Source organism: Phalacrocorax carbo, chromosome 2 (genome assembly GCF_963921805.1).
Source record: "Phalacrocorax carbo chromosome 2, bPhaCar2.1, whole genome shotgun sequence".
NCBI classification, from domain to species: domain Eukaryota; kingdom Metazoa; phylum Chordata; class Aves; order Suliformes; family Phalacrocoracidae; genus Phalacrocorax; species Phalacrocorax carbo.
Window position 1 is genome coordinate 90,780,390 of NC_087514.1, and position 22,824 is coordinate 90,803,213.

General features: G+C 41.1%; 1 protein-coding gene across 3 annotated transcripts in view; it reads left to right on the top strand.

Annotated features, from left to right (window-relative positions):
- The window catches only part of CDH20 (cadherin 20), a 119,185-nt gene that overhangs the window by 56,578 nt on the left and 39,783 nt on the right, over positions 1-22,824 (top strand). The window contains exons 1-2 of one of the 3 annotated variants that reach the window (XM_064443440.1): positions 4,549-5,080; positions 6,885-7,027. The exons of 1 other annotated variant lie outside the window; for it this stretch is intronic. The gene's annotated coding sequence lies outside the window, so the exon portion shown is untranslated. Of the gene's footprint in view, positions 1-4,548; positions 5,081-6,884; positions 7,028-22,824 lie in introns of those variants that run through there. One more of the 3 variants, XM_064443441.1, reaches the window with a different exon arrangement.

Genomic DNA, 22,824 nt, shown 5'->3' on the forward strand with positions numbered 1-22,824 from the left:
TTCTATAATTATAGCACGATCGCTCCTAAGTGCACAGTTTACACTGAATAGAGCCATTAACTGTTACTGCTGGTAGTTGATTGTTTCACACAATTGTGCAGAGGTCTTTGATTTTAGACCCAAACCAGCTTTATAGGGCAGGAATTTCCAGTCACTATTTTTGTTGACATCAGTAGTTAATCAGGCTGGACAGCCTACAGGGTAACTGCGAAGCCAGTGTTAAGCAGTTCTGTGCTCAGTTGAGATCTTGGTATCCTTGCTGTGCATATGGTGATGTGCTTTAGTGGCTGGCTTTGAATTGTGCTCTGTCTGATGCAAAGACTTCATGGCGCACCGTAAGCTATCAACAATGCATATTCTTGAACTCTTTGTTGCTTCCTTCTCTAAACTTATCCCTAGGTAACGAAGGGATTTTATACTTACAAAATCTGGTCTTGATCCTACCTCTTTGGTGAAATTCATTTGAGTTCTGTGCCAAATTTATATGAAAAACTACAGCTCTTTAACATGTTTACGGCTCAGTGGGGTACACTATAATTTGAGGAAAACTTTAGTATGTGTAATACTGCTAGTGATGAATAATTAACATACAGTTATAACACCTTTCATCTTTATGGATTTTATATGTGCAAGAATAATTTCATTTTTCCCCAGATCACATCTGGAATAAAACAGAGCAGCAGTGAAAGAGGATGCACACTCTCAAATAGTCCAGGGTAGGAACTGAAGATGACTGCTACACACAGATGAAACAACAGAGGGAATTTATTTATGTGGAAAGCATTAACAGGAATCAAGCATCTAGTGATAGGGCTTTGCACAGTGCCTTACACATGTAATTAACTGAATTGGAATTTGGAAAGGGCACAGAAGACTTCACACTGCCCTTGTTGAAAGGACTACTGCATCTTTTAATAGCCTCATGTAAGCAAGAGCTTATTTTAATGTCCTGTTCAGAAGAAAGAACATGCCATCTGCAGAATTAGCAAGAAGTATCTGTGGCAAGTGTGTGTTCCTCAGGGATTTCTTACTCACAACATTTTCCAGCCCTTTCCTAGCTTTTAATACCCCTGGGAATCATAATGCAGAGTGACATGAGTGCTCAAAAGCTACTGCAGGTTGCATCTAGGGAGGGGTCTATTTCTACCTGGGCACTCTAGGTTTGCTGAATCAGGAAAAAAAGTTGTCATGAATGTATGAAGAGAAAAGCTGAGCAGCTGCAGTGGTCTTTGGAGAGCTTGGTGCTCTGAGCATGAGGTCAGCAGCCACAAAGTCTGTCGAGATCAACTGGGTGTCATTTCTGCCTCAGTACATCAAACAGCAAAACAGCAGTCCTCAACAGATGGGAGAGGTGATTAGGTTGTCCTATCAAGTGAAAGCCAAGCCTCTTTGACCTAGTGTTCAAAAATAATTAATTTAGAGCTTCAGAGGGGAGGAGATTTTTAATTCATTTGCAAACACAGTCAGCCCAAAGTGCTGATAAATTAAGTAGTTGCATGGAGCAGCTGACTGAGACAAGTGGCACACTCACAGCAGCAGGAAAGCTCCCACCCTTACGCACTCTTACACTGAAGGTTGGGGCTCTCCATCCAGTCAGGAACCCCTGCTCCAATCCAAATGGAGGCCCCTTTACCTATGCATTTGCCGTTGCCTCCAGTTTTCAAAGGGAGACACTGTGCAAGAAATTATCTGGGTCACAAATAACAAGGGAAAGGGGGGAGCGAGGCACTGGCTCCTCTCTCCCTCGTCTCCTCTGGCATGGTTGGCAATGCTGTCTTGTTGCAGGGGTGCGCCGCACCTCTTTCCAGGGCTGCCAGCATGGAGGAAAGCCCCTGGCCAGGGAGCCCTCCTGTAGCACTCTCTGCCTCCAAGGATGGGCAGCAGCAGGGCAGCCACTACCCCACCAGCACAAACCTGCTTTTGGCTACTGCTTCACTCACTGTGAATGCAGCAAGGCTTTTCAAGCCTTTAACAACAGCCACAGTGAGACGATAAAGGACTAACAGACATTAATTCTGCTATGACTGGTTTGGGAAAATTTTGTTCTCTGCCCAGCCACGTGGCTGGTTGGCAAGGCACCCCACACCTTTTGAAGTGGCCAGTTTTGTTTCTGCTGAAAGGAGCAGGCCAGGCAGATTCAGTGCCACAGCAAGCAAAGCCAGTCCTCTCTTCCTGAGGCTCTGAAGAGAGGTCACCAGTGGGTGGGCAGATGGGTGTTAATTCCTCCCGTGAGCGCTGCCTCTTCTTCGCGTCCTGTTGGCAGTCACTTCAGAGGTCATCCTTAACTTCAACCTGATGTGCAATTACTCTTCTATCTTTATCTTTCTGCAAAAGCTTATTTTTTGCATTTGTCTATTTATCAAAAGAAAGACGATTTTACTCCATATTCAGCTTTCTCCAACATTACACTAATTAAGGCCAATGACAATCTAGCCCTTTCTATAGACATGGAATCCCCTTTACTGAGTCCTCCTAAGTAAGCAAGGTTTCTAGACTATAACTAATGACTGAAATTTATTGTATTTTCTTTGCAGGAATGTAAGTATTGTTGACTTTGCTGTGTTTTCAAGTCAGAAACAGAGAAACTGAATTCTGCCTGGGCTCTAAAAAGACCCCTTTCGAATGTGAGCATATGTCCATTGGATGGTAACTAGCCCATATCCACCCTGATCGAAAAGAGCAGCTAGTAATGAGAATGTATGGGACTAAAATACTGCAGCATCTCTGAAGTGCATGCTTCTGAAAAAGTTGAATTTGCAGGCTTATGACTATAAAAAAGTCAATTCAGAATGGATTTGCCATTCCAGTTTTGCTGACTTTTCACAATTTTTAGAACTGAAGATTATGCTGTAAAACTTGCACTTTGCTAATTTTTTTCTTGAGTACCTAATGGAAAATGAACCTATTATGAATTTTGCATAGCTTCCTCCAGAGACATTTAAAAATGATCTAAAATTATACCATCTCTTTAGGTAATTAGTTTAGTTATGGGCTGTTTAAGAAACACAATTGCTTATTCACAAGTTACAGAATTTATTAAGGTCAAAGGGGTGCTCTCAGGATTGATATTACAAATTGAAAATGTGACTTTGTATTTCACTTTTTTCCCCTGATGTTTTCACCTCTTTTACTATGTTTTTGGTTTTTTGTATGTGATGTTAAATGAACTCATCTTTATAAAAGACAAAAGCAAGATCCTAGTACTTCATTGTGGTAGGCAAACATTTGCCCCAAGTTCTACACCAAATATTCTACACCTTGACATTGGCATGGCCTCACCTCCAGTGCAGTGTGCAGTTTTGGGCTCCATAGTGTAAGGATATAAAAATATTAGAATGTGTTCAAAGGAGGGCAACGAGGATGGTGAAAGGACTAGAGCGCCTGACTTATGAGGAGCGGCTGAGGATACTAGTGAGTTCAGGTTAGAGAAGAGGAGATTGGGGGTGACCTCATTGCTGTCTACAACTTCCTCATGAGGCGGAGCAGAGAGGGAGGTGCTGATCCTTCTCACTGGTGTCCCATGATAGGACGTGAGTGTGACGTTACCAATAGATGTTGCATCCAGTTCTGGCGACCTGAAGTTGCACCCTCTTGTCTTCATTAATGACTATATCACAGCTTGGCTTTCTGACATGGAGCATGAACATGAGAGCTTGAGAGAAAAAGAGGAGGAAAGCTGACAGCACTAAGTACTGCTGGACCCTTTTTCCACTGTTAGTTTCTCACTGACTGTGGGGCTGGAAAAGCCTGGCTGAGGCAGAGTGGTAGTCGAGAAGCTAGTTTACAGTGAATGATGGCTTTTTAGAGCTTGACTGACAACAGTATGTTGAAAGGAGTTTGACATATTCTCATTTGATAGCAGTAATCATGTTGGTCAAGAGAAGATCCTAATATTTCTCATTGGCATTCAGCAGCCCCAAGAATTAAAGGTCCCTTTCAAATCTGATGGTTCACATTTCTGTCTGTCAGACACTGTCAAAGAACTCATTTCCTTTGCGCGGTTTCAAGTCTGTCTTTGCCTGGAGAAGGCACTTTGAACTCACTTTATCTCATCTGCAAAGAAAGATGACAGCTCTTTTCTATAGAAAATATGTGTCTGATAACTATATTATCTCTTAATACACTCTTTTCAGCCCCAGACTGCCAAATACTCACAGCAGAGACAGGGCAGAACTGTGCCCATTGTTCTGTCAAGGGTTAAGACTGTACTTTGTGATGTTTGCCCATAGACTAAGGCACAAGGTGTACCTGGTGGGGGACCAGGAGGAGGAAGGAGCTGTGTATGTGTTGGGGGAATATCCAAAATTCATTGTACACTCCATTTCTCTTTTTCAAAATATGCCACATCTGTCTTTTTTACACACTGCAGTCCGCTGTTCTTTGCTGGGCTGCCCAGTCCACTCCAGTATGATCAGAAATACTCCTTTATTTGTCTCCACCTGTGACAATGGTGACTAAATGGACTGCTCTTAACCTCCCAACTCATTTTTTATTCTTTGTCAGATGAGAAAGATCGACTGAGTCCATGTAGTACAACATCACCTCACTCTTCAAAGCGGTGTCCTGCCGCTGCTGTCTACAACATGACTTCACACAAGCTGTATCCAATCTATTTCTACGCTGCATTGTCACCAGTTAAAATTGGTCTTGTTCCTCCATTTTCAAGCTGAAAAGAGAGAGGAACAGATAAGCCCCAGTTTAATTTGTTCTGGCAATTATTGGAAATCTCCCACAGAGAGAGGAGCCCTTGCCTATCGGTGCGGAATGACATACAGCCATACGGGCCCAGACAAAAGGAGACCCCTTTTTCTGCAAGTCTATTCAGGCATGTATAGACATATTGGCTGAGGTACCAGCCCATTCGCATCTTAATAGGGAAAAAAGAGAGACGAGGACCTGAAAAAAGAAAAAGAAAAGAAAAGAATAAAAACTATCAAGTGAGAACTGGCATTGAAGGCTTGAAAACAAACTGCATTGGTGAAGAGAGGGGGAAACAGCTCTTTTGACTATCTAGTCGAGTAGATAACTACACTGCAGCTGTATGTGTTTTAGCAGTATTAGAATAATTCTCTTATTACAGGTAAATGTTACTGTAAGATTGATTTGGAAATGTGTATTTAAGATAATTGTGTTTTGGAGCTGGGGTACAAGCTAAGCTTCTTTTTTTCCCCCTCTTTCTCTCTCTCTTTCCCTCTCCCTCTATTTCTGCAAATCAGGATTCAACATTAATTCAGCCCAAATGAAACTGTTAGGATAAAACACCTCTGAGAAGCACTTTAAAATATAATTTCCTGCAAAATGAGTGTGTAAGTTTATTAAAAAAACCAAAGTGCTAATCAAAAGGTGAAAGAAATATGTTACGTGATTATGGAGGAAGAAAGAGGTTATTTAAGAAATAGCTGAAATGGCAGTTCTTTTTAAATTGTCGTGTGGATGCTTTTAAAATGCAATGACAATGGCAGCTATTCTTTAAGGGTTTTTCCTTACACTCTGCTCCTGAGCTGAGGGAAAAAGTGTTTGTGGAGCAAATCACTTTAAATACCAGGTAGATTTTTTTCCCTGCCTCTGGTTTAATTTTCTCAATTTATCCCTTTAACAATACTTAATAATAATTCTTATGGCCACCTAACTTGTCTACACTGAAAACAGCTGACAGGAAAAAAAAGTTTGGTCACTGACATCCCAGAAATTATTTCTCATTAGGTTAAGAACATGTTACAGAAGAAGAGTCATAATGTAAACTTAGAAAACAAGAGACTCCTGCCCCACCTTGCTTTTAAATAAACTGTCATGACTGAGCCAAAACTCATTGCATTGATTGAAAACGCTTTTGCTAGCTTTGCTGAATTTGGAGCCTATGCATTGTTTGTAGGGATTACAACCCTGCTGTTGTCATCTGCAACAAAAATGTAATAATTTACAAGGCTGTCAAAAATCAGCTTTCTTTTTGTTAATGGTGATTTCTGTGTGGGATGATTAGAGAATAGTTTTTCTGACTGACCAATGCTCTAGTTAGACAAGTTAAAAACTAAAGTTTAAAAACAAAAATTATGCCACCAGATAGTTAGAAAATACACGTGTAATTCCAGGAAAATTAGTTCTTTTTGCAATTAGTGGCCATTGTGTTTGAGCATTAATAGCCTGGGGCAAACATAATAAACCAGTTCCTAACTGTTGGTAATGACAGATTTCTCAAGGATCAAGGATTATTACTTAATTAACAATAATTTGAAAGGGTGGCTCAGCAGAGATGAAGCATTCATTTATATGGCATATCTAAACAATACCAGATCAAAAGAACACATAGCCTACTAACATTTCTCTTGGTCCTTTGGCTTCATTTGTGTATGTCTGCCTGCCTGCCTGCCTGCCTGCCTGCCTGCCTACATAAAACAGTATTTTTACATCCAAGCTGCATTTTTTGCGGGTCCGTATAACTGTGACTGGTTCCCTCTTGGATACTTGCACATTGTTTTCTCGTCACACAGTGTCTTCTGGGTCTATGCAGACAATGATATTAATTAGAAATGCTAACTTGATCAGGAGAGTACCTCCCACGCCCACTTTTCCACCCCCTCCACACCAGACTGGGGCAACTGTTTCCCCAGCACATGTATTATTCATTCCCAGCCACCTCAACATGAAATGTTTGCTATTGTTCCCACCATCCACCCATGTAGCTTATGTTCTCCCAGCATCCTTTCTAGTGAATGGCGTCTCTATACCTCACCTCATGGATTACTGGACCCATTCACACACTGGTGCATCAGTTGAGAAAGAGGCTAGGTCATCAGACAAAGAGAGTTCTGGTCGGTTTGGGACGATGTCTTCTTTTTCCCTGAAATTTACTGTATGCTATAATACAAACAAAACTTTTTCTTTAGAGCGGGTTGTGTTAAAAAGAGGACAGAGCTGCTGAAGTGCCTGTTGCACATACTACCCAGAAGCGCACAAGAGAAAAGCAGTGTGTAAACTGAGCTGCTGTAGCAAATGACAGGAGAACAGAGAAGTGCAAGCATAGTGAAAGGTATGTTGTAACACTGCTAATTTTTTTCTCAGTGGTATAAAGTATATTTTCTCTATTGCTCCTTGCTGAATACAGTGGATTGCTCGAAAACAGGAAAGATTTAGAAACCATTGTATTTTTGTGTTGGTAAGAAACTAATTAATATGCTGTGTTCTCTAAGATGTGGACAATCTGTCTAAAACATCGCTTCAGAAACAGGTAGCTGACTGTTGCTGTCATTGGTATCCATATAAAAGGCTCAGGAACAGTTCCATTATTTGCTCCTCAAGGACTGTTCAAGGAGACTGTAAGTTTAAACCCGTGCATTACTTGAGAATGACAGTGACATGGACATGTTATTCTTAAACAAGTTGTAAAACTCTTCTAATCAAAAAGTTGATTTTCAAAATAGCCATGAGGAACATGCGTTTCTATTTGTGCTTTCAGAAAATTCCTGTTCAAATTGCTAATCTGCCTGTCTTGACTGTCTAGTTGGAAGCTTGTATCTGTAAGTAGATTAGAATGGTACTTGTACAGAGCCCAGACTTGTACAACGGATCAAGATTGATTACAGTGACACAGAATTTCACTTTTATTTCAGTAGAATTTATAGATTTCTTTAGTTCGCACAACATCAAAGGTGTCCTTCTAAATAAATATCTGTGCAGTGCTCTATCTTAAGGCATATCTTATTATGTACAATATAATCAGATTGATATGGTGTTGCATCAGAAACAACACATGTTGTTTTGAAATGTGTCTTGTGGGAAAACAAAATGGGGGATATATAACAATATATGTATTTCTTTGAAGAGAAAGAAGAATTACAGTGAATGAAGCTCATGCTAATTAATAATGTTGGACAGACACTATGGCTTTTTTTCGAAATAGTGAATGAATGTTAAACCAGAAATCAAAAGTTTTATTGTCCTTGACATATTTCTTTCCAATTTGCTGTTCACATTTTTCTAGTTTATTCAGTTTTTCTTCATAGCAAAATGACTAAGAACTGCTGCTACAGAGCCCACCTCTGAAATTAATAGTGTGTGGGGACTGTCATTAGAGAAAAAATGCATTTTTTTAACAAAAGCTGCAGAGACAGGTGAATGCCTGTTAAAATCCCCTGCAAGTGGAGCAGTCCAGCTCCTGTGCACAGGGAAATGCTTGCTTTCCTCCTCCTGCCTGTGACACAACACGAGGAGCAGTGATTATTTTGCTGCTGTCAGGGCTGTCCCTCCAGTTTCCCAGCCAGCTACATTGCCCATGTGGTGGGGTGGCACTGTCACAGGGGGGTGGTGAGACCTCCCTTGGCCAGAGCGGGTAAGGACTCGCAAACCTTGGGGCAGCTACTGGAAAGGAAGGCTTTCCTCTGCCTGAATTTTAAGCATACAGACTCCTCAGAGTGCCCAGCTTCTGCCCAGGGCAGCCACAAGAGGGTCTTTCACCTCCATTTCAGAATGTTTGGAGAAGGGGGTAACCCAGGCACCCACTGATTGTCCACTGCCGTTTGTAGGTGCTTCTCAAAGCTGGGGTCTCAGGTACTGGCTCTGCCAGCTGGGGCAGGTGGGAGATGCAGGTGGGCAGACCGAGTGTAGTGGGCAAACCGCAAGACAAGAGCAAGACCTTGTTCCAGCTTTGGCCGATGGCATGCGAGGCTGCCTCTGTGCAGAACCAAGACAGCCCAGCCCTCCACATCTCCATGTCACTCCAGCAGCCTGCAATGCTCTCCCTATATGAGTTTTGCAAGATACTTGTTCCCTATTTAAATCCTCCTAAAAAATACGGCTGTTTGCTGGGGCTTTCTGAGTCCGTCACATTCACTGGTTTATTACTCGACTTTCAATATCTAACTAGAAATTAGCAGCAACTGACTTTTATCAAATCTGATCATTTCTTCAGTGCATCTCAGACAGCGGACTTAAAGGTGGCTCATACTCCCCCTGCCTTAGACCTGTCCAAGTACTTATGGATGTGAGCTGCATGTGTGTTGGGTTTGCCCTTCTGGTATTATCAAATGATGCATATTCATGAGCATGTCATATCTTCTAGGGAAAATGGACACCATGCTTTCCATACGTGTCGTATTATATTGCATTATATTATATCAATTTATAGTATATTATTTTACATTATATTATGGTATTTTATTTTAGGTCAGTGAAATACTGCTTAAGAAACCCAGTCCCCTCATATCACAGAAGTGGAGATCATTCTGACATTAAAAAGTAGAAAATTTCATTTAAACTGTATTTTGCTTATTATCATGTGATTGGCAGGAAAAATATTTCTTGAAGGAAAGATATTCTAGTGGCTGCAGAAGAGGTGATAGATTTTTGACAAGTAATACTATGAATTTATATTGCACTTCCATCCCAAGGAATGTCACAGTAATATAAGTAGTATCTGAATAAAATTTTAGTTTCTTCAGACATATTTTGTGCCTGCAGTTATTCATTGCTGTTAATGAGACAATTAATAGGCTAATGGGCACAAATGATATAATATAGGCTTTTAACTCTGCCATCTGAACGCCAAAGCTACATTTGTACCTACAAAGTATATAGTTAGGTGTTGTAATTCTTTTATGTGCCTTTTATGTGCCTCTGCAGAACAGCAGGTGATATCTTCATGGCTCTGCTCACCTGAATATTCTTACTGAAGTCAACTGGAAGGCGCAAATGAGCGAAGCAAGTTAAGATTAGCCCTGTGCAAAATCTGTACAAATCTAGAGATTAGGCCAGAATCTTTTTTGGGAAAATTTGGTCTTATGCACATCAAAACACTTTGTTTTACATTGAAACATGGCAAATCCAACATCAAATAATGTAGAGCATTGCTGTAAGACTGCATAGGCCAAAAGTGAGAGAATCAATGCCAGCTTTAAGTGGATTTAGACAAACAGAAAAGGGAGTTTACAGGACATGAAAAATAACACTTCTACTCTCACAGCAAGTGTCGATCAATTTTTAAAAGGCAAAAATAGCTACGGTCTCTTTTGTATCTTAACAGACTAATGCAAAGAGGAGTGTCTTACTGTGCCCCATGATGTTGTACAGCAAGCTATGATGAAGTCACAGAATCACAGAATCACAGACTGGTAGGGGTTGGAAGGGACCTCTGGAGATCATCTCATCCAAGCCCCCTGCTTGAGCAGGCACACCCAGAGCAGGGGGCACAGGAAAGCGTCCAGGTGGGTTTTGAATGTCTGCAGGGAAGGAGAGTCCACACCCTCCCTGGGCAGCCTGTGCCCCTGCTCTGGCACCCGCACAGGAAAGAAGTTTTTTCTCATATTGAGGTGGAACTTCCTGTGTTCCAACTTGTGCCCATCGCCCCTTGTCCTATCATTGGGCACCACTGAGAAGAGCCTAGTCCCATCATCCTGACACCCACCCTCTAGATATTTATAGGTATTGATGAAATCCCCCCTCAGTCATCCCTTCTCCAGGCTGAACAAACCCAAGTCTCTCAGCGTTTCCTCATAAGGGAGATGCTCCAGCCCCCTGATCATCTTGGTAGCTCTCCACTGGACTCGCTCAAGCAGTTCCATGTCCTTCTTAAACTGGGGGACCCAAAACTGGACACAGTACTCCAGATGTGGTCTCACCAGGGCAGAACAGAGGGTGAGGATAACCTCTCTCGACCTGCTGGCCACACTCCTTTTAGTGCATCCCAGGGTACCATTGGCCTTCTTGGCCATAAGGGCACGTTGCTGACTCAGGGTCAATTTGTTGTCCACCAGGGTTCAAGCTTTGTTTTATTGAAAATATGTTGTACTTAATAGGAAGGATGAGTTAATTATTTTTGCTTGAATAAATAGATCATGAACCTATACTCTGAGGCAGCAATCACTGAGAAAAGTGGGTAGGCAGTCCTTATCTTCTCATGTAGGAATTAGAAAGGTAATGGGGAATAATGGTCTTTTACAAAGCTGCAGGGAGTTTGGTCTAGTTAGCAGTTTCGTGTGCTTAGACTTTAATAAAGTATCAATTAGCACATGCAGAAACAGAAGCACCTTCTGAATCAATAGAACATCATTTGATAGTAATTTTATGACGTAAGGTGACAGTTCAGTGTGGTTAGGGAGATTACAGAGTAGTTTGCACCACAGAAGTCCTTATGCTGGGATCAAGGGTACAGCCTCCTGCTTGAAGGGATAATCCAAAATAACACCATTTAAGCATTCAAGGCTGTCGATCTGATTTACCTGTCATGAAATTATTGCTGTTACAGAAGTGGGGACCTGCGAGGGCAATCAAAGTGCAGCTGGAGTGAATGCTTTATTCCCAGTTAGCCCCACGGTACGGCAAACACAGCCAAGCACCTTCTGATCATCTCCTTCCTGGAAAGACCAGTTTCTTATCATGATCAAGAAAAGCATGAAGTTTTTTCTTCATGTTTTTTTTCCTAATCATTATGAGAAGCACTGATCATTCTAGGGTTCGTTTGGTATGTTCACATAAGCTTAAAAATATGATCCATGTCTGATAAGGTCTCTCTACAACTTAGTAAAACTGACTGGTTTATTTGAATACTTGTATAACAGAGGCAATTCACAGCACGTGGGGATTCAGCCTAACAGAGGAGGAGAGGAAGAGGTTAAAAGACCCAAAGAAATGACAGAGGAAGACTAGACATAATGAGCACTCAAATCTTTTGTTTTACATTGTAAGATGCGATTTTATACGCATTTCAGGGTTGTAGAAATGTAGGACTTTTCTAAATTCCTTCTGTCTTTTGATTCTGATACAAGATCAGAGGTCACCTGAACAACTTCCAATGGACTAGTCTCTAGACTTTTCTTAAAAGCTAAAAATATTGAGATTTCACAGTTTCTATCAGTCATCTGTTCCAATACTTCACACACCTTATCATTAGAGGTTTGATTTGCTTGTAACCTAAATTCCTCTTGCTTCAAATTAGGTTTATTGCACCTTCACCTGACCCTGGAAACTAAGAAGAAAAGTAGATCACCAGTCTTCCTATCATACCTGTCAGTATATATTACACTTTTTAAAAGTCTGCTTTTATGCCCTCCCCCAAATCTCGTTTTTCCAGACTCAGAAAATACAATTTTTTTAACATTTTCACAAGTCCTGTTTTTCCAGACCTCTGCTCAAATTTCTTGCTGTCTTCCTGGAAGTAGTCTGGGAGTCTGTCCATATCTCCTTCAAGCTGTGATGCACTGCCTTTCTGTGCTGAGGATGCCAGCAGAAGTGCTTCACATATGTGACATGAGCAACTTGCCCAGCATCCTGTTGACACAGTACGGAGTGGCATTTTCCTCCTTTGCAACAACCCATGCATCAAAGTGTTGGCTCCTATTCAGTTTGTGGTCAGCTCCTTTCCTACAACGCTGACTCCTAGGCCATTATTCACCTCTCTATGCCTGGGCATTTGATTTTGCTATTTCCAAGGCTTGTGCTTTCCACTTGTCCTTATTGAATTTTCTGGTATTGATTTCCTACCATTTCTCCAATTTATCAAGATCATTTTGAATTCTAACCCCATCTTCCCAAGTGCTTACAACATCTCCCAGCCTGATGCCATCCTCACATTTTGTAACTGTACTGCATCATCCAAACTGTTAGCGTAAACATTGAATAGTACTGGTCATGAAGCAGAATCCTGCAGGACCACTTGATGTTGTCTCCCAGTTTGACACTGAGCTACTGACAGTAGTTCTTTGAGTTGTTTTCCAGTCTGTTGTACTGTCATTTCACCTGGACCATATTGCCCTATATTGCCTTTCACAATGAGTTGTGGAGTTGTGTGAAACTTTTTACAAAGGTCAAGATGCACTGCATTTTTCTCACCTTGCATCTGCTAGGCCAGCTATCGTACCAAAGAGAGGAAAATCAGGCTGTTCTGTTGTCAGCTTGTTTTTCACAAATCCATGTTGGCTATTCCTTAGCACCTCATTGTCCCGTAGACGATGAAAAATTGTTTGTTCCAGTAACTTTCCACATATTGATGTTGGAATGAAGGCTCCATAATTCACTGGCTCCTCTTCCCCACTGGCCCCTCGCCCTTTAAATATAGGTATAATGGCTTTCCTCTGCCAGTCCTCTAGGAACTCACTCATCTTCTATAAGCTTGTGAAGATAATCAATAATGGTTTGGCTATTGCTTTAGCTGTTTTCTAAAGCACCTGAGGGTAAATTCTGTGCAGACCGTTTAATTTGGCAAGAGATTTCAAAAATGTAGGTTATACGGCTTGAGAGAAGACAGAACATAATATCTAAATATCCCATCAATTTTCACTGGCACTAGATCAGGCTTTTGGCTGAGATCAAGCTAAGCTGATTAAGTAAAAATGGATCCATCCTATTTCTTCATTCTTCTCCCTAATTTAAAAAGAAAATATGTAGTAAAAGGCTGAAAATCTGTGAGAAATTGAAGGTGATATTTATACTGCAAGATTCTTTCAAGAGACAAAATGATTCTTCAGTCAGAAGGAAGAAATCAAAACTCATGCTTCAGTGCATAAACTGATCACAAGTGTCAGCAAGGAATTCTTACCACTTCCAGCATCTCACAACAGCACAGTCTTTTTTTTTATGATTAACTACAGATTATGTACCACATTATTGACCTCAACATTGAGCAGTGGTGCTTATTCCCATGTTCTTTATTTTCCACTTCTCCTCCCCCTGCCTGAAACTTAAAATACAAAATATTGAATTAATCAGATTTGTCCCACAAAGAGAAAGAAACAAAATTACACCAAGGATGTTTTTTTCAGCTTAACCTGGAAGCAAAGTTTCCTTGAGCAACCATCTTTCAGGCAATTTATTTAAGTTTACATGCACGTGTAACGTCTCATACCTTTTCCCAGCAACCCATAGCTCTCAGAAAAATGCACTTTTTCTCCTTCTCTTACACCTTCTCTGGTTAGGATTGCACTTGTGTCAGACTAGAAGCCCACTCCATTTCCACTTGGGAAGTACTATCTTTCCAGCTTCTTGGTATAATCATCTTTGCTGCTATTAATCACAGCTATTCTGATGGCAAGTTTTTCATGTCAGTATTTCCTTCATTTCTGAACTATCATCTCCAAAGCATACTGAGAGGGAGTTTAACTCTTTGGAAGTACCTGTTATTGCCAATTTCCAAAGACAAAAATCTCAACATTAGAGCAGTGATCTGGTCTGGCAGGGCAATCCTGATTTCTCGAAAAGGTACAGTGCAGAACTTTCTAACAAAAATGCAGATCCACAAGTAAGAAAGAATAGATTTAGCAGGTACGTAAGAAAAATCTTTTTGCTGCAGTGCACACACAGATGGCCTAACAGCAAAGCTGCAATCTCATTTGAGAAACTCGTCTGCAATGTATTTTAATCTGCTTTCCTTTAACCCCTCCTGCATTTTCTATATTTCCCTTCCCTCTTTTGATTGCATATTTGCAATTCAGTGTCTGAATTCTTGATAATTAAGAAAGGATCTTCAAACTATTTGAGGGATTACATGAAGTCAAGACCAACAGTGGGAGAAATGGGCCTTGATGTCCTATGCAGTTGTTGTCAGTAGGGTCTTCCTGTGTTATGTGCTGTGGTCAGGGTCATTAATTCTTCGTACACTGGCTGATGTGTCCCTACCTAAAGAGGAGGTATGCTTAGATATTAAAGAGGCCCCAAATGACCTCCTGGTGACCAGCAGTTATGAACAGCAAATGGAAGCCATACCTTACTCTCAGATCCAGTCTTAGAGTTTGCACTGGTGCACACCACTGGGTTACTAAGGTGGCTTCAGCAGTGGAGTGGTCCCTGGGATTTATATATGGATAAAATTTTCCTATAAGGCTATTAACAAAGAAGAAGAGCAGAATTACAAAGCCTTGTTTATTATGGTTATGTCTTTTACCCATAACTCTTCCTTCATGCACACAATAATTCCAGCTCCTTCCAGCTCCTTTAGCATACCAATTAAAATATCTCAGTCACTACTCCTGAACTGCATGCAAGATGATCACTTGGCCAAAGAGACTGTATAACTGCCCATCCTTTCCTCAGTGGGGATATTAATCTGGGTCTCTCTTCCCTACTGCAACTGTTAATTCCCAGGGAGCAGATAGAAATACAGTAATCCTTGGGATCTCTGTCTTTCACAATATTAATGGAATATCAGGGCAATTATATCACTGCATAAACTCATTTCCTTGGGAAATCAGACTGAAAACAGCTGTGAAAAATCCTCCCCTGTGAAGACGGACAGCAACCAGATGGCTCATAGCAGATAATGGAAGGATGGGAATTTTGGCTGAGAATACCTCAGCTCTTACAAAAGCTGCTATTACATCAGCATTATATATTGAATACTAAGATAGATGCAGCACTGGATTTTGGAGTCTCCTCTGAAAGAGTCACCTGTAAAAACTGCCAAACTGAGAGTCTGCCAGCAAGATGAAACCTAAGAAGTCTTTTATATTCTAGTAAATGGTCGTTATTCTTAGCCCTTAAGTAATCCAGGCAGGGGAACTGCTTTGTCTAGAATACTCACCTTCTGAAATGGGAGGGGGCTGGGAAAGCTGAGAACATGTCCCAGCAGTTTATTATGAAGAAGATGGAAAATAGATAATGGAGTCCTCTTCATGACGGGTATTGTTAGCACATGTCACATTCATAGAGGAAAATTAGATAATACGTCACATACACTCCCTAGGGAGACTGCAACAACTGAGTTTGAAGACCAAAATCTAGAGGCTGGCATGCAAAGTGTCTGAGGTTGTTTTTCAGGCTTTACAAACCTTATTATTGCTGTATTAGAACAGTTCTGGGACAAATTATGTCAGCACGTCTTTATTCCTTCTTACTTTACTCTTTTAGTTTGAAAGTGTCCTGTGAAGGCCAGGCACTCATATTCTGTATTTCTAGAAACACTTTGAAGCTAGGTGATAAGAACAAGGTAGACTCTAACAGTTCAGATACAGAAAGAGGCTGTAAGATTTCTGTTTCTTTTGCTGGTTTGATTTCATAGACAGCAGCTTGAAGTTGACTTGAAAATGTTTATCCTGTTGGTTAGTAGCATGTCTTCACGCTCAGACAAGGCAATCAGTGAGGTCAAGGCAAGGTACAGATGCCAGTGTTGTACAGCTGAATCAATGTCAGACTCAAGAAATATGAAATAGAGCAAAGATTTTCACCTCTTAAAGCACCTACAGCTATTTTGTAGGTTAAAGACAAGCCTTTCTCTGAATACAGACACAATTTTAACCAAAAAAAAAAACAAAACAAAAAAAAAAAAAACCAAAAAAAAACCTCCAGAAAAACCACACAGAAAAAACCCACAGTGGGTGCATACAATTATTATGAGAGATGGTCAAATATTGTTTTCTGGTTGGAAAAAGATATTATGCATTCACTTCTTTGTCTTCAACAGCTGCTAATATGTCAAAATGCTGTATGAAATGCTAAGTTAAGCAGGAACAGAGTCATAATGAAACTAGGAAGTTGTCTTCACTGGTGACAAGGCCCTTACCTAACATTATTTCTGATCTTCATGCATGGGAAGTATTACCGCTATCTGCTCCAGGCAGACAGCTGCTTCTCATATCTGCCTCCAGATAGGAGATAACACTTTCTGTATTTGGCGTTTATGGGGTATCAGAGAGTCTTATCGTCTTTCCAGCAGTGGTGGGATAAGAAACAGTCCAGTTTTCACTGCTACGTGGAAATACGTCATATTCTGGGGACTAGCATACCCAAAATGCAATGTTTAGTAGCTAAAGATGATGATTTGCTACCATAGCCATCATGCAGCACAGACAGGGACACCTCAGGTTCAAAATGCCTTCCAGGTGTGTGACAGTTTTATCCCATTGCAAGGGAATGGCAGATCAGGCAAGACATCTGCTCAGGACCCAGAAGTGAGGAGGGGCATGGGCAGAAGGAAGCAATGGAAAAATAGAGTGAAGGCATTCGCACATTTTTCTCAAAGAGGATTGTAATAATTGTGAGTAGGTCCTGTTCAGGGCATAAGTACTCCACTGTCCAGTGCAGCAGGCTGCATCCCTGAGCTTTATCTCTGCTCGCCTCTCAGCTTGCATTGCTTAGGAGGCCACAGCAGTATTCACCATCTCATCTTCTCATTGCTTTCGCAGAAACCCTGGGTCCTCTGATGGGCACCAGCGCTTCACCCCACACCTGACGCATCCTTTTTCTTTTTAAACCGTAGGAAATTTCACCCTTCCCACCCAGCCCTCTCATTCTTGGCAGGAAACTACAGATTTTTGCCTATGTTACTGAGAAGCCTTGAGCCAGGTCTGAGCAAAGGCTCCTGGTACAGCTGCAAAGCAAGCAAGAAAGGTTGCGTTGTGAGGGAGGGAAGGGATTTTATGTTTAAAAAGATACATGGTTGAGAGGGTTATTATCAGTCTCTACAAATACCTGAAAGGAGGTCATAGTGAGGTGGGTGTTGGTCTCTTCTTCCAAGCTACTAGGTGTAGAATGAGAGGAAATGGCTTCAAGCTGCGTCAGGGGAGGCTTAGATCGGATATTAGGAAAAAATTCTTCACTGAAAGAGTGGTCAGGCCTTGGAACAGGCTGCCCAGAGAGGTGGTGGTGTCATCATCCCTGGAGGTGTTCACAAAACATGTAGATGTGGCACTTCAGGGCATGGTTTAGGAGACATGGTACCGTTGGGTTGACAGTTGGACTTGATGATCTTAGAGGTCTTTTCCAACCTTAATGACTCTATGATTCTATGATTACAGTTTACATGAACATCAAGTCACAATTCAGAGTTACTTTTATAGCTTTTTTCTTAACACAGTGTCACAAATAGTCAGAAGACTGTGAGAATTAAAAGGTCTTTTTTCCTTAATAACAAAAGCTTAATTAGTATGATTTTCATATGTATAATACATTTTTGCATACCCTTGATTGAATTGGGGTTGTTGTATCTGTCATTTGTTTGGATTTTCCAATGTTTTGCAGTGTCGCCCTTAGTTCCTACTGAGGCTGACTTCAGCAGAGTGAGTTAGAACTGCATGGAGCTTTTGAAACCCTTTTGTCCTTCTGTCCTGCTCTTTTACAGTAGCATTTACAGTACCCCACACTGAGTAAAAGCTGGGGATCAGATCCTCCCCTGATGTAAGTTGTAGGCATAATTTTATTTGGAAATGTTTACTTTGTGATTGTGTTTCATTCTTTTTGATCTTTTTATGCATCTATAACCATAGGGCTGGGATTTATACGATGGGACTCCCTCTGTCATTTTGTGGGATTTTTTGCTCTGCAGGCACTCTGTAGCTTTGAAGGACTTCAGTATCTAAAGCATCTTCAGTAAAATGAGTTCACTGATGTGCCCCAGGAGAGATTGTTGACTGGTCTGTAGATGTAATTTTATGACAATGGTTTGTATTCTGAGTTAATGTTTATGCACCATATGGTATGTTGTCAAGTTTCATTGTATTTATGAAGATCTCAATAAAATGAAGTAAAAATAAAAATACATGTTCAGGCCCAGTCTATTTTCAAGAACAGTAACAAATGCCTCTAGATTTTTCCTTTTAACTTAAACATGCCCAGTAAGTATAACAATAGTTATATATATATATAGTTATAGATATATATAGTTATATAGTTATTATAACAGTAAGACTGGCCTTGGCATACAAAGTTCTGGAAGTAGTACAAAAACATTTAGGTCTATATTCAGACAGCCTGTTTAGATGTACCTAACTTAGGTACTGCAGCCTTAGAGTTGCAATGAGACCAGGATTGCATAAATTCCTTAAGAGATTTTAGATCCTGGCTCATTGGAGCCTCTGTCCCTGGAGGCTGGTGTTAGGGACATATTGTGGGTGGTCTGCCTCATGCAGAATATAGCCCACACTTTCTTGCAGGACTGGTGGTCCTGTGGGGTTATTGAAAAGGCATTTAACAACAAAGCTGTGAGCAACTAAGGGCACAGGAAACCTAAGAAGTAATCTGTGAAAACATAGAAGAATAATCCATTTAATGGGGGGTAAAAAACTGCACAATACTCACACTCCCACCTTAGGTTTAAAATATCACAAGAAATTCAGGGAAGAAAGTAAATAGCTCACTTGGAGAATTCTTTTCACTCAAATTTCTTCCTACTATGTTCATTGCTGAGTTGTTTAGTTTCTTTTGGCAAGATAGTGGGGGGAAACTCTTTAAATGTGTCATTAAACACAGAAATAGTTTTCCATTAACATTCCTAGTGCAGTGTATATGCTGATAAGAAACCTTTACATATATATACATTAGAAATATCACGTGTATTTACATACAGAGAAAGTGGAAGAGGGAGTTTAAAAGTGATTGCCTCTTTCCTCCCCACTTTCTCAGTGTAATGTGTCTCCTGCAAATGAATTGCCTCTGCTCAGGCAACGTGCCTGCATGGGATCCGCTAAGGTCTGTAGTATTCTACGTCAGTGCTAGGTCCACACAGCAAAACTCCATTGGAAGGACCAGGCATAACAGATGTAAGCACGTAATTGATTTTATGAATGCAAATAGTCCACTGACTTTCTGGGAGACCACTTGTTTAACGTGACAAATACACTAAGCATGTGTATAAACCGTTTCAAGTCTGAGCTTTTTGACTATAAAATCCTTGGCTTTTATGTAAATATGTATTAGGCACATTTCATTCCCAGTGGAACTCTCTGGATGCCCATATGGTCATCCATACTATTAGTATTTTTATCCTTTCTTTGGAAGCGCTGTTCTCTTCAGAATTAACAAGATAAATGGGTCACTTGTGAGAAATGCTAGAGGTTGGTTCTGGCAGATATTTCTTTTTCCCTTTCATCTTTTCCCAGAATTAGACATTCAATTAAGAATAGTTTAATTACAGTACAAATATGCATTGGGGTGTCTTTAAAATTGGAGCATGAAGAGTAGCTCTCACTTGGCATACATTTACTTTAATTCATAATGTAAGTTAACAGATAAAGTTGTACTTGCAATGGTGGAAAGTGCATTATTGTGACTCTTTTGTGTAGAACAATTAGGAGGTTCCTTTGTACCATGCATAGACCACCAGTTGCACAGAGTTCAATCAGATCTTCACAGGTCTTTATGAAACCAAAAGCCATATTTGTAACTGCTGAGTGACACGAAAAAGGATTTTCAGCAATGTCTGCAAGGCAAGGACAGAGAAAGTAACCTAAACAACTGAGCTGTTAATCAAATATCACAAAATCAGGGGCAAGAAAGGCATTCACTTTGGGTCAGGAACCTAAACTGCACAGTTGCAGCTAAGCCTATTGCAATCAGGTGTACTCAACTGTGGGTAATGAACTGGGTTCTGAAACATTTAAATTGTTCTTGAAAAATAAAATACCCTGTGCAGAAATCCCACAGGTTTTGGTCATGCAGTCTTCTTGGGCTCACTAATTTTTTGTGTGAGCAAGGAAAACACGATTTCCCTCCCTTTACTGCCTTCAAATCCTTTGCTCATTCCCATGCTGAGCCATGAAACGTCTTTTTGTAATGTATTTCATATGACAAGCTCATCAATTCCATCTTTGCAGATGTCCTTAAATTATTTTGGAGGGCTCCAAGAAACAATTTGCATTAAAGGTTCAGTTCTGCCTCACTCAGTCATGCCAACAAGAGCCTTCCTGTATGGCTGGTCCCCCTGATCTCCCTGCGAGGAACTACCCAGCCTGAGGCAGAAGAACAGACTCTGCTTCAAAGCTTCTGTCATCCATCTGCAGCAAAAACCACTAAGGTCCACTTGAGGCTAGAGATGCCACCAAGCTAGTGTAGTCAAAACATATGGCTGTCATCCTACCCAACTGTTGTGTCTACAGTCTAAGTGACCCCATACTCATCAGTTACACTCAGCTGGTGAATAAGCCATCTGCATGAATCCTCTGAAAGACTCAATTATCCATGACCTTAACTGTAGCTCAGCCATCGCTTGTGCTACCACACAATTCAAACAATTTTAAAAGGTACATGAGTGCCTTCTGCACTGCTGAGAAATACCTTGTTTGACCAGTAGGCCTTGCAGATCTAGAGGCCAATAGTAGACACCTGGGTTGATGAAGGTGCAGGAAAGGAGCCCCAGAGATATCAGCATCACCGCAGGCCAGAAGTTAACAAAGGTGTTTTTCGTTCTTTTAATACCAGCTGAGGACCTGAGACAGAAAAAATCCAACTTTCTTCTCCTTCAGCCTCAGAGACAGAAGAACTATTCTTGATGAAAAACTGTTGTTAATAGTAGTAATTTTCCTTTAGGCAAAAAGGAAAATGTGACAAGTTTGAGCCTGCTTGCTCAAAGTTTTTGAAAGGTGTGAGACACCAGAAATCCTAATATTAACATAAAAAAAAATTGTGTGCCACCTTACCACTAGTGCTTTCTTCCATTCCAACAAAACTATATGACCATGTCACCATGGGCTGGCATTAAATGGAGAAATTACCGGTAGTCAGGGAAGGAACATCCTTTTACAAGACTTGACTTTACTTAATGGCAAGTTTCCTGATAGTTGCTAAACCCCAAAATGAGATTGCATTGGGAATAGGAAATGCTCTTAGGGATGTTTCTCCTGGGGGCCACTGACTTACACACTCTTTTCAAGAAAGGTTCCTCATGGAACTGCACTGCAATGCCTAGTGACACTCAAATGACAAAAGCTGTTATCTGAGATAGCCTGAAGCATGTATGTTCCTACTCTTGACCCTTATTTCACTGTTTCTACTTATTTTGCTTTCTGCTGATATAATGCATATGTGCAGAAAAAACATCCTGATGATGCGATTTCTTTTGCTATTGCCTCGCTACAGGTATACTGGTAACTCCGCACGTTTATTTAAGCATATCTTGATACTACTTTGCCTGAGTGCTGTTGATCCTTGTTGGGTGGACTTAGTTGCAGGAAACATCTGGCACCATTAGTTTTGAATTCATGGTTTGGAAGTTCACCTACAAACACAATTCTCATTGCCGCAAGAATTGGTCCATTGTGTTGTATCACTTCGTTTGTCACGTGGACAGAAATGTAACTGACTTGTACAATAGATGGAATTTCTTAAAGTAAAAACTCCAGGTTAGACCTTAGCAGCCACATGCCTCTGCTTTCCCTTCCCATTGGATGGCAGAGGCAGTGCTGGGTTCCCTCAAGCCATGTTGAGGGCTGGTGGGAGGCCATTCCCCACATTTACTCACCAGCAAAACACGGGTTGTCAATAAAGTCCCCCTGACTTTGGTGAGAAAAACTTGCTGTTGAAAACAGAATCATAGAATAGTTTGGGTTGGAAGGGACCTTTAAAGGTCAGCTAGTCCACCCCCCCTACAATGAGCAGGGACATCTTCAACTAGATCTGGCTGCTCAGAGCCCTGTCAGCCAGACCTTGAATGTTTCCAGAGACGGGCATCTACCACCTGTCTGGGCAGTCTGTTCCAGTGCCTCACCACCCTCACAGTGAAGAATTTCTTCCTTATGTCCAGTCTAAATCTACCCTCTTTCAGTTTAAAGCCATTACCCCTTGTACGATCACTACATACATGCCCTTGTAAAAAGTCCCTCTCCAGCTTTCTTGAAGGTTGCCTTCAGGTATTGAAAAGATGCTCTAAGGTCTCCCCAGAGTCTTCTCTTATCCAGGATGAACAATCCCAACTCTCTCAGCCTGTCTTCATAAGAGACATGTTCCATCCCTCGGATCATTTTTGTGACCCTCCTCTAGACCCGTTCCAACAGGTCCATGTCTTTCCTGTACTGAGGACTCCAGAGCTGGACGCAGCGCTCCAGGTGGGGTCTCATCAGAGCAGAGCAGAGGGGCAGAATCACATCCCTCGACCTGCTGGCCACGCTGCTTTTGATGCAGCCCAGGACACAGTTG